Here is an 18777-nt window from a genome sequence, read left to right on the forward strand (position 1 = left end):
TGGGGTAACAGGAACTGAGTTGAAGAAGTCTTTGTGTGAGGTTTGATGCCAGTCTGGGTAGGAGTTGGACTGTATTTAAAGTTTACTATAGCCATAGTTGCCAGAGTCTTTATTTATTTTTAAGTGGTATATGTGATATTATTTCTCTTATTTTTAGTTTTTAAATAACCAGGAACTTTATATTACTCCAGTGTCCTTGTTTTCATGTTCTCTGTGGCTCTGGGCTTCCAGAGGTACTTGTCCTCAGAATCTGCTTCTTGCAGCTTGTTGGGCTGTGATCCCTTGATGTTTTAGGGAGACCAGTTAGTGGGCTATCACTTGTAGGGGAGGGACATGACCCATACTCTTACAGTTACAACTCAGTCTTTTAGTGGGCCTGTGGCCTTCACAAGTGTTTCCCCAGTGGAGTAGCTTATCCTCACCCCATCAGGTGAGATGGAAAGTCCAGAAGGGGAGGCAGAGGAGTGCCCTCCTTGTATTGGGGTGAGGCTGTGTGAAAGCCTTTTCCCTTGGAGAGTAAGCCTTCATCATGGAGAATTCTCAGAGGTATTTCACCATGATTACTCTGCCCTTGCCACTGTTAGAGCCGTGAAGGAATCTTTCTCAGATCCATACCATAACAACCTGGTGGCAAAATATGCACACGTATGGGGGTCCTCAAGACTGTAGCCCCCAAAGTTTCTTAGTCTCACACTACTACACCCAGCCTCCAGAAATGTCTCCGGCTTGCCATTTAAGTCTTCGGACCAGCTAATTGCTCCTCAGCCTTCCACTCCAGGTGAGCAGATCCCCATGGTGGCTCTGGATTTACCTGTCTCTCTAGAGCTCAGTGCCCTGATGGGTCTAAGAAGCACCACAGGTTTTCAGTTTGTGCAGCCTTTTCTTCCGAGAAGGGGAGTGATAGCTTCCAATCCCCTTACATGTCAGAACTGAAACCGGAAGTCCATTTGAGTCTAACTTGTCTTTAACTGTGAGCTGCTGGAGACCAGAGAAGGGGTCCATCAGCATGTTGTGTGGAGCAGCCTGTGGGCAACGGCTGTGACTTATCTCAGTCCACTGGTGGTTTTTAATCTAGGTTACTAAGCTTAATCACTTGTGGAGCTTTTAGAATCTGTAGCTACCCAGCCTGACCCCTGAAGATTCTGAGTGAGTGCCTTGGATGAAAGACCCAACGTCTGTGTGTTTACAGAACTCCCTAGGTGATTCTGATAGACACCGTGTAGAGGACTCTGGGTGATGCCTATCCATGCGACACATCTCAGGGAGAAATAGGAAATATTTTGTCATCCTTCCCCTTTTTCAGTCCCTCCACCAACACCAAGCAAGCTTTGTCACCTACGGTTGGGAGCAACACTGGAGAACCAAGAAGGTACCTACTAGAATATACAAATGAGATAAAGATAGTTGTTTAATGATTAGAGTCCAGTCAAGAAAACAGAGAGGCAGAAAACACAATAGCTGTAACAGTAGGGATGATTTAATATGGGAGGATTGAAAGAATAAACACAAGCAACACCATGATAGCAACTGCCGGAAGCTACTACCAGAATGTAGGGTTTTGGGAACCAGGAGCTTAGGGGTGGGCCTCTGCAGATCTGGGACTCAGAGGGTGGAGGAGGGGGCATATCTGGCTGCTGATGGGACTTCAGGAGGGTGTAGGAGGGGTGCCAGGGAGCTGGGACTCTGACCTCTAAGGAGGGGTTGTGTGTTCCTGCTTCTGGGGAAGTCAAAGAAGCTGGGGTTGGAACTGACTGTTGCTGTGAGGGTGAGGTTGTGATGAGGCTGTGGACTGGGCAGCAGGAGTTTAAGGTGATGCCCTTTGCCAAGGTTCTTCCCATGATGGGGAAGAATGCATCAAACATATCTGCTGAGCTACACTCTTCAGATCTGGTACATGTCTTGGTTCTGATTTCTTGTTCTTCAAATCCCTTTCTGCTTGTAATTTGGTTTTGTACGCTGGATTCTTTCTTGACTGTGCCTGAGAAAATAATTCAGTCATACCAAGGCCTTTAAGCCAAAGGCATTAGGTTTATACATCAATCTGTCTTGATTTGACTATGATGAGTTTGCCCTGGGAGACAACAGAACCAGGGCTCTGTGCCATTAAGACTGAAGGGTATGACAGAGTTCTGTGGTGACTTGTTCAGGGGATATGCCACGCCATTTTCTCCTGGAAATGTTCCAAGTGACAACATATCTTCCTGATTAACCAACAGTTTTTCATGTGTTTGTTTGTTTTTTGATGATTTAGTTAGTTATGTGAGTCTATGAAAGAAGAAGGAGTTCCTAAATATTTCTTTGGTTGTCCTGGGCAAGATTACTTTTTTTTTTTTTTAACGTGTTTAATCCCAGTTTTTGGTTTTACTCATGCCTTAGGATAAGAAGAATAATCCCATAATATCGTGTAAGCTGTCCAGTTCCCTGGGTCTTCTTTTTGGTTAAGTGGGGGTAGGCTTGTTAACTGTGGTAGCCTCGAAACAGAATTGCTCATGAAGCACAGTGCTGTGGTTAAGTGAGGTGGAGGCAGCACTTAGAGCAGGAAGGATGTTGATGTGAGTCACACTGGGTCCTGGTGTTACTCAGAGGAGGCAGCAGAGCCCCAGGCATCGCACATTCCTGGACCACCAGGTGCTGCTGGGCGCCCTGGACCACACCGACTCAGGCTGGGGACGATGCAGCTTTCTCCCCCACGATCTCCAGTTTCAGTCTGGCCCTGACAGAATAAAATCACTTCAAGTACAGCAAAATCACATCAGATCAACATGTAACTTACTCAGATTTACCTCTCTGAGCTCCTTACAAGAGGACAATGATAAAATGATAATTTCAGTGGCATTGGGGAAGAGAGAGACTCATCGCTGGCAGATACACAAGATTCATCTTCATTCTTCACAGCACCTGACACTGGATTTTTATACATGTACAATAACATACTGGGTAGAAGGCACCAAACCATATATGCTGAGTGAGAGGCAATGGAATTCAGACTCTGGAGCCTAGTCTGGAGCCAGACTTCCCCATGTTCAAGTTCTGGTTCCACAACTTAGTGGGTCTGTGACCTTGGGCAAGTGTAACAATTAACTTAATTGCTCTGTGCTTCAGTTTCCCACATCTGTAAAATGGAGCTCATAATCATACCTCCCTCTTGAGGTTAGAATAGAGTTGGCACATGGTAAGCTGTCACTAGGTGTTAGGTCTCCTGATTCTTCTTGTTCTATATAATGAGCTACTTAAGGGATTTTCAAGGGCAACTTGGCTCCATGTGAGTTTTCCATTTACTTGCTGATTTTATAAATTTCGTGGGGCTTCCCTACAGAAAACAGGACCTGTAGGATGTCTTTGCTGGGAGCATCTCCAAAGTGAAGCCTTCTCAGGAGTACCAAGAATCATGATCTTCTTCTGGCTCAGTGGGAAGGAAGGCCACACCTCTGCCCAGGCCCCCTAACCTCCTCGTTGCTGAGCTAACCTTGATGGAAACTTCCAGCAAAGTGTTTCTGCAGAGCGATCCATAAAGCATGACCTAGAGCTATATTAAACCTACAAAAATCAACCTCCAACAGTGAGAAACAGTTTTATATGATAAAGTAGTGATTACATTTTCTAATGATTGCTCAAAGTATTTTGTAATCTATCGGGAATATATTTCACAGCTCCCGGGAGCCCTCCCAGTTGCCCATTTGTCATTCCAAGCTTTAAGTAGAGCACAGAATATGAGGAGAGCAATCTTGGCATACGTTATCCTTCGGGGAACTCAATGTATGCAACGCTCATGCAATTAACCTGTGTTTAGCTAGCCTCCTTGCTGTGACGCTGTTCTGTCTCCAGGAACAAAGAGAAAACATTTGTATGAACTGCATATTGGAGTTTCTTTGCCCCAAGTTTCTTTGGAAAAAAAAAAAAAGATCATATTCAGACTCTAAGTGAATTGCTAGTGTTTTCCATTGTCTGGCTAGAAAGTTTTTTTCTGTTGGAAAGTTCAGAGCCGTAGATCCTTTGCGATGTCTTTCTAAGGGCTTGTGGTGATGTACTGGGCCCTGATCTAATAGTCTTCAGGCAAGCAGCTTCCTGCTTGGAGACTGTTTAAATCTTTTCCCTGCTTATTCCTTGAACCCCTGGCCGGAGCTTCCAAGGCGAGCATTCTTGGCTTGGGGTTCAGACTCCAGTTACAGAAGTTAACAGTTTTTCTGAAGAGAGAAAACGTGCCACTGCTAATCATGAAGAAAATGCTGTGGGTCTGGATTCTAACAGAACGTTGAGAAGCATGGAAGGAAGAAAAAAGAGAGAAAACAGGATGTATAGAAAATTTAGTTGACCTTCTTCTGCAGAGTGGGGTCAGTGTTGGGCTGGAAAGTGGCTTTGTTAATGGTCTCAAGGCAGGGATGCCTGGCGGCTGTTGAGAATGAGGCCATAGGGCTTGTTTTCTCATTTGGAAACAGGCACTGGATCCCAAAGATTTCTATTCAAAATGTAAGCTAGAATGAATTTACTAATGAAGAACTTACCGTGCTAAGTTGGGAGGGATTTAAACAAATTAAGAATTGAAAACACACAGTGTGTGTGTGTGTGTATAAATAGATATATAAATATATATATAAAATAAGTTATATATATGTATGTTTGTATGCTCACATACATAGGTGTGTATGTGTATGTGTGTGTGTGTGTGTGTGTACCCCAGTGTCAATCCTTGATGCTGCGTGTGTGTGTTTCATTAAAGGAGCGTATAATTTGGAGCCTGGGCTATTATTTCCAGTGACTTAAAGCCTCAGGGGCAGCAGTAAAATGGAAAAGCGCAGGGCAGCCTGCTCTCGCAGAGATGCTTACTGCCTCTGAAAGGTCATGTCATGTTTCCTGGCAATTGACTCGATGGTTTTGGATTCTACAGCATAAGGTCAGGCTGTTTCCGCTTTGCCTGTGTGTCCCAAGGACCGTGCCTTCCAGCTGTGTTCACACTGACCTCATTATGCAGCCCTGGCTGTGAGTCTGGCATGGACTCCCACCTGCTCAGGGCTGCCTGGCTCCCACCACCCTTGCCTCTGCCCCAGGAGCAGGATTGGCTGTGGATGCCCCCATCTCTGCTTGGGAAGGCTGACCCTTCCCCTGGCAAAGACCACCTGCATGCTGCTGAACAAGAAAGGGAGTGTGAGGCTATGCTGCTGGGTGTGGGGATTATTTCTCCTACTGACAAGAGGGGGGGATGGAAGGAAGAAGAGACAAGAGGGGCCTGGGCATCTCAGAATGCTGTCACATGAACAGAGGGACCCATCATGACCAAAAAAGATTTCCAAAATTCTTCAACTCCAGATCAAGTCTGAGAGCTCACTTTGAGCAACAAAGCAGTAATTTTCTTGAATTGACTGCCTTTGGATACCTCCTGCCTACAAAAGATTCTCCGAGTAACTTCCAAGGGAATTACAATACTTTTTTAAAAATTGATTTATATGAGACAGAGCAAGTGAGATCGTGACCATGAGCAGGAGGAGGGGGGAGGTCAGAGGTGGAAGAGGAGGCAGAGGCAGAGGCAGAGGCAGAGGCAGAGGCAGAAGCAGGTTCCCTGCTGAGCAGGGAGCCTGACACGGGGCTCCATCCCAGGACCCTAAGATTATAACCTGAGCTGAAGTCAGATGCTTAACCAACTGAGCCACCCAGGCATCCCTGGAATTACAATACTTTTATTTATTTATTTATTATTATTTTTAAAAGATTTTTATTTATTTGAGAGAGACCAGAAGAAGAAAAAGAGAGAGAGAGAGAGAGAGAGAGAGAGAGAGAGCATGAGCAGAAGTGAGGGGGAGAGGGAGACGGAGAAGCAAACTCCCTGCTGAGCCGGGAGCCTGATGCAGGGCTTGACCCCGAGGACCCTGAGATCATGACCCAAGCCGAAGGCAGGCAGGTAACTGACTGAGTCACCCAGGTGCCTCGAAATTACCATTCTTTTAAAAACAAGATGGTTCCAGTCCCAAGAAGTAGACTGAGTCACAGCCAAAGTGTTCAATGAATTCCAAGTTTTAACTCTCAGGCTATTGAGGAACTTGAGCACGGGTCAGTGGCCAAAGTGCCTCCTTTGGTCGAATATCAGGAAGGAAGCCTAGTGGACTGGTTCTTCAGACAAGTCTCTATCATGGTTTTACCCCTGGTCACTGGGTTGTTTGGAGTCTCAAAGGCTGTCAGATGAAGATCTTGTTCCATTCCCTTTTTACGAAGCTTCAGTGAGATCGCATCTAGGGAGAATTTCAGATTCAAGGCCATAGTTTGGGTTTTTGACTCTGGGGCTATTTCATTTGCCAGAGTCTGGCCATCTCTCTAAAGTCAGGAGAAGGAGAACTAAAGCCTGACACGGAAGAAAAGAACATTCTGAACCATGAAGGTCAATCAAGCAGTAGAATAATTTTGCTCAGGAAGCTGTCAGGACACGAGAATGAGAGGTATTCGAGGGAAAATTGGATGTAATACTTAGGGAAATAGTATGGGAAGACTTTTTGCCCTTGTTTCCGATGTCTGAAGGAGATGACCCTGCAGCCAATCTATAAATAAAATGCTTTTCTCTTGTCCAAGATTTTGGCGCTCTGGGAATGATGGGATGTGTTGCACACTTTGAAAAGTGATAATACAAAAGCTATTGCAGGAGAATGAAAGTCTGATGTTTCTCTTCATCACGGAAACCATATTTGAAATGTGAGGCTCGTTCTAAAATTCGAATCTGACCATGCCACTCACTCTCTGCATTAGGGGAGATTGGGCTGTACAGACACAGATAATCTTTGACATGACAGAACTTACTTTTTTGCTCTCCATTCTGAGGCGGCTGTGTGTGGTTGCTGGAGAGCTTTCTTCCACATAGTGATTCAGGAACCCAGACTTCTTTTGTCTTCTGGTTCCATCATGCCCTTCATGCTTGCCACCCTCTTCCTGGGCTGCGGAAGGAGAAAGAGTGTGTGAGAGGGACAGCCGCTTCTTAAAAACCTTGGCCAGAACAGGTGCCATCTTCTTTTTCATATTCCCTTCTTGAGGCCCCAGTGGTAGGGCCATATCTGCCCAGGAAGAGGAGAAGATGCGTCATGCTCCCATTCGTCAAGTTTTTCCACAGACCCCCGCAGCAGAAATGGAGCATTTAGACCAGGCAGAGCCAAATCACAGTCTTCTTTGAGAAAAAATAAAAACCATACAACCCCTCCTTATCCTTCTACCCGTGGCCAGTTCTGCCTGCAGTTTTAGGCAGTATTCCTCAATGCCATGAACAGAATGCCCTGACCTATGGGACAGAGAAATTATTCTCTGATAAAGGTCCAATCTGTGAAGTAGCTTTTCTTTTCTTTTAAGACTTTATTTATTTGACAGAGAGAGACACAGCGAGAGAGGGAACACAAGCAGGGGGAGTGGGAGAGGGAGAAGCAGGCTTCCCGCTGAACAGGGAGCCCGAAGCGGGACTCGATCCCTGGACCCTGGGATCATGACCTAGCTGAAGGCAGAGGCTTAACGACTGAGCCACCCAGGCACCCCTTGTGAAGTAGGTTTTCATGGAAATGAGCGCATCTTCAGAAGGCCTGGCAAGGACAGGGGACACGCAAGAGGCTGGTTTTCAGTGGCAGCGTCTTTAGCACTGGCTGCCTGAGGACATAATGTGGATGAAACCTGCTAGTCTTACACACCAGCACCCGGTGAGCTGAGCCATTTTCTCCAAAGGTGCTGCTAACGAGGCCCCATTTGCTCGCCCTCTTCTGTGCAGGGAGACCATCGTGCCTCCCTGCCGAAGAGGCAAGGCGGACTTGTATACACAAGGTGGCTGGTCCTCGGGGCCCAATTACATCGAAATGCATGCAGGTGTCATAATTAGCCATTTCCTGGCAAAGCCCCATAAATAAGCTACAATCCTCAAAACACAGGCCTCTGGAACCTTTTACAGAATTTTTTGTAGACCGTATCATATTCGTCTGTAACCTGCTTCTTTATCCCAGCCATAGACCTAACTGTGCTGGCCTTGCTGGTACAAATTTTACAGCAAGTTGGATGTGAGGGCAGTTAATAGCAGGCGGGGCTCAGGCTACTACACGGACCCCACAGAGCCCACCCCGAGGCTGGTCCACCCACAGCTAGTCACGTGGGTGCAAGGTTGCCGTTTTCCTGTTCTATGCCTTGCCCGTCAAGACCAATAAACATGTCCCAGAGCTGCCAGAAACGTGTGAAGTTGGGAAGTCCAGCCCCGATACTGGGCATGTTTCAGTGGTCTGAGCGGGTTCTTTGGTCCCCTAGGAGGGAACATTAAGGCACTAGATTATTTAAAGCAAAGAAGTCCCATAAGGGCCCAGCTCTCTGCTCCCAGTTTTCCCCGCACCTCCCCACTGATGTATGAGCTAAATGAACATTTCCCTGCTAGGAGAAAATTGAATTTCATGTTAAAGTCTAAACTGGGTGTATTTAGTCTAGGTTTGTTACAAAGGACACGGATGAGGCTCTCCTTCCCCCAATAGCAAGGTAGTTGGGGGGTTCCTGTGCGTTTTTTACACTAAAAGAGAGATGCCTGTTGGGGATGCGTTCATCTGGTGTGCCTCCAAAATGGAGGGCACAGTCACTGGATAAGCAATTGCTCAGATTTCCTGGAGATTCTTGCAAATACATTTGCATCACACAGTCCCTCTCCCAGAGTGCACCTCTCTGTTTTGGAAGATCCCTGTGGTCGTGAGGTTTTGGAGCTCCTGTTAGCCTTCTCAGGCTCGGGCTCCGCAGATCATTCCAGGACAAATCCAAACTTAACTACATGGTTAGGTGAGAAAATATGAGCCGAAGGTATTGTGGGAAAAGCCATGTGTTCCTCCTTGGTAATATTGGGAGTCAACAAGGTTGAAGAGAATGGAGGAATGGCAATTTTTTCCTCTCCTGTTTGCAAAGAATAGTTATGTGAGAGAGAGAGAGATTGGGTGATGGGGTCATTTGAACAAGGCTTTGTTTTATTATACTTGAAAGAAACCTCGGCTTTTTCTTTTCCTTGTTATTGTAAATACTGCTCTACTGAACATCTTCCTCTAAAGGACTTCTTTTATTTTTCTGAATTATTTCCTCAAAAGTAAGTTTTATACCTGGGAATAGTTGACTAAAGGGAATGAGTTTTTTGATATTTAAAAAATATATATTGTCAATTTACTTTTCCAGAAGAATTATGCTAATTTATATAGTCACCAGCAAATAATGAGTTTAACAACTTTACTGCAATTTTGTCAGCATTGGATTTTGCCCGATTCTTTTGTTCATTGGCCAGGTTGGAAATGGCATTCATGATTATTTCAGTTTGATTTTTAAAAATTTATAGCAATGGCATTTTCCCCTGTATATCTTACTCTTTGGGGTTTTTGTGTGTGTGTGTAAGTACTCAGGTATCTTGACTTCTTGCCAGTATTGTTATGTAATATCTTCTTTCATTTGAATGAGCCCTTTATAAAACATGAGCATTATCCCTTAAAGTGAAGTGTAACAGTAACAATTATGTTCCTCTCTACAAAATGCATGTAATAATTTATTCCCTGGGCTATTGCATTGAATTGTAATCATGTATATTACAAAGTGTTTTGGAAAATCCTAAGCATTATGTACAGGCCAGATGATCTTAATGTTAAATTATACTAAATTTTTTTTTATATTTCTTTAAAAGCATAAATACAGGGGTTTCCTGGCTGGCTCAGTCAGTTAAACATCTGCCTTTGGCTCAGGTCATGATCGCAGGGTCCAGGGATGGAGCCCTGTGTCTGGCTTCCTGCTCAACGGGGAATCTGCTTGTCCCTGCTCCCTCTACCCTTCCCTCCTGCTCCCCTCCCCCGCAGCACTCATTCTCTCTTTCTCTAATAAATAAAATCTTTTAAAAAAATGTGCAAGTATAAATATACTTTGGGGAATAAGAATTTAATAGGCAAAAGATTGGTGTATTTTAACTGATCACAAACTCAATAAGAGACAGTAGTGGAACCCAAATGATAAGAGGTTAATATGAGACACATTTTACACCTGAATGTATGTTCTTTTCCTACCAAAGTCATCTATTAGGGGGGAAAAAAAGCCACCTTATATTCAAGTGTTAAGTCATTTGTTTAAATGGAAGTATAGTTGACATACAGTGTTACATTAGTTTTGGGTGTGGGACACATGATCCAGTAATTCTGTGTGTTACGCCATGTTTAGCACAAGTGTGGCTACCATCTATCACAGTACAGCGCTGTTCCACGCATTGGCTACATTCCTTAAGCTGCACCTTTTCATCCCCATGACTTACTCATTCCATAGCTGGAAGCCTGTATCTCCCACTCTCCTTCACCCATTTTGCCCTTCGGGCAACCACGAGTTTCTTCTCTGTATTTATGGGTCTGTTTCCTCATTTATAGGACTAAAGAATGTATTGTATTAGGAAGACATATTAGCAAAAAATACCTCAGTTGATGCTAGTTGTGATGCTCGGGGAATCCCCTTGAAGGAATGGGTTAAAAAAGAAGGCAAAGAAGTTTAACATCAATTTTGTGGTCATTCCCAGTTGCATGACTTCCCAGTTTGAGATGTTGAATGTTGATGTAAGCAAGGTTTTCACTGATCTTTTAGAAATCACTCCACAATACCTAACCAGTAAGGGGTCACACGGTAGAAGGGATCCCTCTTAACCTATGAGATAAATTTAAAAACCCAATTGCCCAATCCTATGCAAATGGACACTTGTGGCTCAGGAGAATATTTTTAGTACATGTACCACACACAGATTTAAACAGTACTGGATTCCTTGACCTACAAAAGGAAACACTATGGATGAATCTTGACCAAAGAGAACTAAACGCAAGAGAGCACTTACATAAAATTCGAAAGTAGGCAGCTCTAATAAATCGTGCTAGAGGTGAGGGGGTGGTTACCTTCTGAAAGAGGGAGATGTGGAGGCTCCTGAGGGTACTGGCCGTATGACAAGTGCAAGGCTCAGTCCACCTGGTGCAAAGCCAGCAGGCCCAATAGGAATGCCTTGTGCATCTTTCTTAAATGCAGTACTAAAGCAAAACTTTTTTTTTTTTAGTCCCCCTTCCCCCCCGCCTTTTTTTAAGAGAGAGAGCACAAATGGGGCAGAGGGCAGAGGGACAGGTGGAGGGAGAGAGAGAGACTCTTAATAAGGCCCCACGCTGGTCACCCGATCCCACAATCCTGAGATCATGACCTGAACAGTGAAACGTTTTAAAAAAGACTTCACTTCGGGGGGCACCTGGGTGGCTCAGTGGGTTAAGCCGCTGCCTTCGGCTCAGGTCGTGATCTCAGGGTCCTGGGATCGAGTCCCACATCGGGCTCCCTGCTCGGCAGGGAGCCTGCTTCCCTCTCTCTCTCTCTCTGCCTGCCTCTCTGTCTACTGTGATCTCTCTCTGTCAAATAAATAAATAAAATCTTTAAAAAAAAAAAAAAAGACTTCACTTCGAACAACTTAGAGCTAAAGATGTTGGCTCCAGAAAATGACTTCACATGATTCCAGAAGAAGCTCTTGTGATGGCAAAGATGGCAAAGATGACATCAAAGATGCAAATGAAGAGTCAGAAATTTTTGTGGTGGAATGTAGGAAAGACAAGCCACACTTCTAACTGAATCTATTAGAACATAGCATCCAGAATAATTTAACCCTCAACTTATGAAATTAAAATGAAAAATTTAAAGGAGTCATTTGACCATTTCATCTCAACCCCTCAATTGTGTAGCCATGTGGGCTGTGCGGTGTCCTGTAGGGCTTTTCTCATTGGGAAACTGTGTGACCCTTTTATTTTGAGGGGTGGGTGGGGCTCATTCCCAGCCTGTGTAGTCGTAGATGCTTCCTTTGAGAAGGGAGCCTTTTGTCCTGAAGCTGCCCAGGAGAAGGGGAAGCACTTTCTCTGAGGGGCCCCGGGGGTGCTAACCTGAGGTAACAGAAGACATGGAGTGAAGGGTGTTTCTGAAAACTGAAAGGGTCGTCATGTGGCTCCAAAGAACTCTCTAGTACCAGTGGGTAGAAGGCACACATTTCAAGCCAGTATCAGGAAGAATTTTCATAGCCATTGGAACTCTTTAGAAATGAGATAGGCTGCCTTCAAATTGGTCCCCTAGAAGATTCAAGAAGAAACGGAGTAATTACTTGTTAGAAATACTGGTCAAAGGGCACCTGGGTGGCTCAGTGGGTTAAGCCTCTGCCTTCGGCTCAGGTCATGATCTCAGAGTCCTGGGATCGAGCCCCACATCGGGCTCCCTGCTCAGTGGGGAGCCTGCTTCCCCCTGTCTCTCTGCTTGCCTCTCTGCCTACTTGTGATCTTGATCTCTCTCTCTGTCAAATAAATAAATAAAATTAAAAAAAAAATACTGGTCAAAGGGATTCCTTTAATGGATTAGCTCATCTCTGAAGAGTTCTCCCAACCTCAAGAACTCATGACTTTACGATGCCTTTCTTAGCTGTCGGTCTGCCTGGTCAGTTCAGTGTTTGTAAAGTTCGGGAGGTGAAGAGTTGCTCTGTGAAGTGATCAACTCTCCAGAGTCAAGCTGCTTTGGCAGCCATCCCTGGCCAGGATTATCCGGTTTGATTCTTCATCGGGATCAAATGAACAAAAATAACTTGTTTTCTTTGTTCATTTTTCTAGGTCAGAATTCTGAACCACTGATGTGTTTCGCTTAGCTTACAGAGTTTTAAAAACATGAAATCTGTTGCCAACATTTAAAAATCAGATGTTTTCACAGAAAATGCCAAGTTTTGGATGCTGTCCTCATAGACCGCAGTAGGACCCTTTGGTCTTTGATGCCTGTAGGTGGGGCTGGTGTGCCTGCGGTCACCGGGGCAACACCCAGGGGCTTTACCCCCTCATTCCTGTCATCTGCCCAGTCCCCAGGCCTTTTGGGTTTGCCATCTTTATTTGAAGAAGATAATTTTAAAAGGGTTTTTTTAAAACACATAATTTCAATTGCCTTTAAAAGGCAATGACGTCTACAGTGATCAATCCACAGCAATGAAAAATCAAAGCCTACTGCTTTGCCCATTAATTTTACATTCTAAGGAAAAATGACCCTCCCAAGAATGGGTGCTGTTTTTCTTGACAACTTGTCTCTCTGTTCCTCAGTTTCCCCATATGTAAGATACAATGTAAAATGTAGTAATTGTGACGTCAGGGATGGATTTCATAGGAGGTATTCTGGAAAGCACTGTCAGTGCTTAGCACGTAGAAGACTCTCAGTAAATATTTACGATGGGGGACTATGACGAAGGAATAATCTGACCTTCAAATAGTAAAATACACTGAGCTAGAAATATCAAAATATTTACTGTGGTATCAAATTGGCGAACATTTCAGTAATTTAGCTGCCATTGTATTTGGCAGGATTCATAAAGTTCATGTCGCTGTGTTCACATTCCAGTCATCGTGCTTTGACACAGATGTCACCATAGTCCTGGAGGCTCCCTTAGACTGGCAGTGGTCACTTAATGGGACTGGGGTCTTTTAAAGAATAAAAGTAGTTTCCCTACCATTTTACCTAGGACATCTATTGAGGAAATTGTCTTCAAAAACAAATAAAACAAAAACACAGACAATATAAACTAGTTTCTTGTGGGATAGATAGAAGAGCAAATCTCTTAGGGGTCGCCTGGAGTTAGCCAGAAGCAAGGTGAAGGGCATAGTCCTCCAAGACCACCGAATCTGCCCAAGACTTCTGACACCAGTTACAAGTATGCGAGTCCCCAGGGCAACCCTCACCTGAGTTATAAACTTGGGGGGTCCTCATGGACTCCCTTAGGTTTGATAATATGCTAGAATGACTCACAGAACTCTGGAAAGCCCTAAACTCACAATTACAGTTATCTTACAGCAAAAAGATGTAAATAAGAACTAGCCAAAGGAAGAAAACATGGGGTAGAATCTGGGACTGGAGGGTTCCAAATGCAAAACGTCGTTGCCTTTGGTGTTTCCCTAATGTGTTTCATGACACAGACATGACTAATTGCATCCTTGACCACATGGCTCTGTCTCTACCCTCTCTTCCCTTGAAGGGCCACTGATACCAGGTGGCTCAGACCCTAGCCCTCTGATCACGTGGCTGGTCTTTCTCATAGCCAGTGCCCATCCCAAGGCACCTTGTTGGCATCAACGATCCAGGGGTCTAGCATGAATAACAAATATACTGTTTTTACTCAGGCAGTTCCAAGGTTTAGAGGTTCCGTCTCAGGAGCGGAGTCAGTGGCCAGACCTCTCTTTGGGTAAAGCTTACTCTTCACCACGGAAGTACGTGCTTGTGGCGGGTCATCTCTGAGATGGCCGCCATCTCCACTTACTGGCATTCACACCTCGTGTCATCTGCCTCCATCTGAGTGTGGGCTGGACCTACAGTGACTCATTTCTAGCAAATAGAACTAAAAAAAGGTAGTGGAAATCACTTCTAGGATTAGGGGAATAGAAAGAGTACACCTTCCATCTTGTTGTCTTGTTTCTTGCATGGATGAAGCCAACGGCCATGTTGTGAGCTGCCCTCCAGAGAGGCCCAAGTGGAAGGAAGTGAGGGAGGCCTCTCGCCAGGAGCCAGCAAGGAACTGAGGCCTGTAGTTCCACTGCCTGTGGGAAACTGAATGGCAGCTAACACATGAGCAAGCGTGAAAGTGGATCCATCCCTAGCTGAGCCTTGAGATGAGATCCACACCCTGCCAGCCCCTTGACTGAACCTTGTAAGAGACCCTGGGCTCCTCCCTGGAGGCATCCCGCTCAGCCACACCTGGATTCCTGACCCGCAGAAACTATGAAGAATAAATGCTTGCTGTTTAAAGCTGTTAAGTTTTGGGATAACTTTTACTTTTTTATGCAGCAACAGCTAAAATAACACATTATCTTACTCTTTGCTCTTTTCTCTTGAGGTAATAGAAATACCTTTCAGGGGGCTTCTGGGTGGCTCAGTCAGTTAAACATCTGCCTACAGCTTAGGTTGTGATCTCAGGGTCCTGGTACCAAGCCCCGAGTCGGGCTCCCTGCTCTGCGGGGAATCTGCTTCTCCCTCTCCCTTTGCCTCTCCCCCAACTCGTATAGTCTCTATCTCTCTCTCAAGTAAATAAATAAAATCTTAAAAAAAAAAAAAAGAAATACCTTTCAGCTCACAGGTTGAAAGATGTATTATAGATGCAATATTTAAACTTAGGTATGTCCTTTACCGCTGTTCATATGAGCTTTGACACCTAAGTGATGCTGTGTTTTTGTTCTGCTTTAAGACATCCTACTTGCTCCTCTCTTATTATTTTGCTTATAACAGGTTAGTATAAAATTTATACAGTTTATAGGTTTTTAATTTTGTAATTTTTAAAAAATATATATTTATTTGAGAGAGAGAGAGAGGAAGGAAGAGAGTGAGCATGGGGAGGGCAGAACGAGAGAATCACAAGCGGACTCTGTGCTGAGCTTGGAGCCTGTCTCGGGGCTTGATCTCACAACCCTAGATCATGACCTGAGCCGAAATCAGAGACTCGGATGCTTCATCAACTGAGCCACCCATGTGCCCCAATTTTCTTAATTTTTAAACAAAGCACATAACATCTATCCATTGCTATTATGTACTAAGGGATAATAAATTTTTCCTCAACAGAAGAAACTCTGTTTTGGTTTATCTTCATTTTACATTAGGTCTTATTTCCCCTAGATTGAGTCTGTGTTAAACTAATAGGGAATTGAGCCATTAAAATGTTATTTTTGGATATTTTTTCAAAAGTGTGAACACTCAACCCAAAAGTTACATTTTTGTTGAAAGCTATTATTTTGGAATTGGAATTTTCTTGGAGCTAAGCCCTCTGGTAGTTGTAAAGCTTACACCTGTGAATTTGTTCCCTGGAAGACGCTTTCATTTAGTGCCCGATTGTTTCTCTGTGGATAAATTCAATTATAAATTACAATAGAATTGACTCTTTCATAGCATCCCTCACTTTCCAAGTATCTTAATGTCCTCTGTGGGTTGTAAAGTAATTACAGGGCTCGAAGGACTGCTTAATAATTGTGGACTCGAACACAGACTCCTCTATATTCGAGAAGGACTTAGTCCCAGCTGGGAACATTAAGTTGGATTTTATTGAGACTGAAGCCAGACAGCTGGGTGATCCCCTGTGCTATTTTGAAAAGTATCCTGGGATCTTTAATTTCCACCTGGATGGTCAGGGAGGTGAGAGAATGACCCTCCCTGGATGTGACCTTAAGTTCCACTTGGGGTCTTGAACCAGGCAACCTCCCACCCCAGACGTGAGATGTGCAGTACGGGAACATTATGCAGCCTCTTAATTATTTGCCCTCGATCCCAACTGAATTCTCACCATTGGTTCTCTCCCAGGTGAGTTCAGATGGTGGCCAAGAAGAAGTATTAGAAACTTTTCAGACAGGTGTTTCCTAAGAATGTTTCAGTTGGCCTATATGGGATATTGTTTTGTTGTTGTCTTTTAATACAAGTGTTTGTTCATTCTGTGAGGCTATTCATGTAAAACAAGCCTGGCATATACTCAAGGTTCTTTGGTTTTTGGCCACAGTTTTCCTTTGGCGCATCAAAAACGGAGCATCTTCGTCTTTCTCCCTTTGTTTCTTTTCATCTGTCACCTTGATATTGCAGACTGATAAAATGATGACTGCGTCTTCTGCACCTTGCCTTGATGGGCTTTGGTATGAAAAGGTGCTAATTAAGCTGTAGCTGTTGGCCCTATTGTGTGTGTGGGCCCCAGGACCAGAAGAAGCTGGATTAGCTCCTGTGTGTGTGTGTGTCTTTTCCATTTTCAGCTTTTTCAGGAATTGTTATCAGTGAGAATTTGGCTTAGAACTTAGAAACACAATACATTCTTCAAACTATGGGGTTCACTCAAAAGCAACTCAGAGTTTGGTAGTTCAGTGAAATCCACTGTATGTGGAGTTGATAATTTGCACAGCTCAAGATAAATTGTACACCATGAATTGATAGGATCTTTTTTTCCTTTTACCTGGGGGTGAGAATGTACTTTTTTCTAGTTCTGTTCTTCTGATAGACCTTTCATCAGTTTACGTGAATTGCATTTTTCCTGCTGTGGTTAGAAAATAATTGTTGAAGCTGCTGATATAGATGTGAAACTTGGGTTGTGATTTCCATGAAGAGAGGTGGGACCGGAAGGTTTTTATCCATGTTTTCTGAGGGCGTCTCTCATTGTCTAGCACGAAGTGGACACTCCCTGAGGGTTCTAGAGAAGCAGAATTGAACAGTGGTTACCAGCGGCAAGGAGGTAGGGGAAATGGGGAGATGTTGGTCAAAGGGTACAAAAGTTGACTTTATGGTAGGATGAATAAGTGTAGGGATCTAACATACAGCTTGATGACTATAATCAGTAATACTGTTTTGCATCCTGGAAATGTGACGGAGATATTAATTGGTTTGGTTGTATTAATAATTTCACTATATATATATCAATTCACCTCAAATATACACAATTATAAAATGAGAAAAGTTATTGAATAATATGGTGATGGATACATTCTGCCAAACAGTTAATTGAATTATTTGTAAGCACTTCATTGGCTGATTGCATTAATTTACCCAAGAGCTTTTCTGGGCATCAGGGATATTTACATGCATCTGAGAAGTGGATGGCCACCGTGGTCAACAATGTATGTTGGAGGCATTCCATAGCAAAAGGGCCCAAAGAACCGTGAGTGAATTCTGTTTGGGCATAACTCTGCTTCCTACCAGAAAATGGATAAACGCTTTTTAATAACTGAAGTGAACATTTCCACCCGAAGGACATCCAGAAAAATCTCCCTTTGCAGTAAACAGATTGTTCTGAGGGAATCTGAGAGGGGGCATGGTGTGTTATCTCTCATGTCCAGCTGGAAATTCTTGAAATCTCGTGAGAGGATGGTCTCATTATGAAACAGTGGAAGGACCTGAGTGTCCACTATGCGGTTCATGCTTGGGGCTCAGAGCTTAGGGGAAGACCCCTCACAATGTGAGGGACATCTGAAATAATGACGATGCGTCATCCACACTACTTTTTTTTTTCCCGCTCCACAAACTGTAACATTCTTGGGGAAGTTAAAGGGAATGGAAAAATGCATTTTTTTGAAGAGGAGGGCAATGGAGGACAGGAGGAAGAAATGGAGAGTGATTTAAGTGTCTGGTTGGCTTTCAACTTAGCCCCTAAGGCTTTTACCTAACCCTGTCACTGTCCCAACACCTGCTCGGGGCTGACAGTCTTGGTAATTGATGGGCTGGTGGGGGCTCTTTTGTGCAAACGCATTAAGGTGGGAGGGGGCCACTCCAGCCCCTGCCTGGCCGCCTGGCACAGGGCCCGGGGGCGAGCAGATCTAGGGCCTGGCCATGTTGTTGCAGGGGTTGAAGGGATCGATTCTGTCAGTCAGCCTGCCCAGCTCCTGTCAGGCTGGGGACCTTCCACCTGCTCCTCAGAGTCATTAGAACTCCCAAATCTCTTTGAAGGCTTTTTCTATTAGACACCTACTCCCATGTTTTGATTTTTTTGCTCCCAAACTCATTTTTTTTATATAATTACCTGCATTGAACCACACTTACCATCCGTGGGCTGAGAGCGGTCAAATGATTTATTAGTTTCGGTTTCTAACCGTGCGGAGCAGTGCAGGATTGATTTGGCCAGTGACACACACAGCGGGTCGGCCGATGGGTGGGGGTCAATGTCAGAATGATGCTTCTCATGCAGCTGACACGCACAAGGGGACCTGGGTCTCGGTGTTTAGTCGGCAGACTGTGACATTGCAGGCGCGGAGCCTCCCGTCCCGGTGGGTCACAGAGCGGGGTAGAAAGCAATGA

The sequence above is a fragment of the Neovison vison genome, chromosome 13 (assembly GCF_020171115.1).
Source record: "Neovison vison isolate M4711 chromosome 13, ASM_NN_V1, whole genome shotgun sequence".
Taxonomy (NCBI): Eukaryota; Metazoa; Chordata; class Mammalia; order Carnivora; family Mustelidae; genus Neogale; species Neogale vison.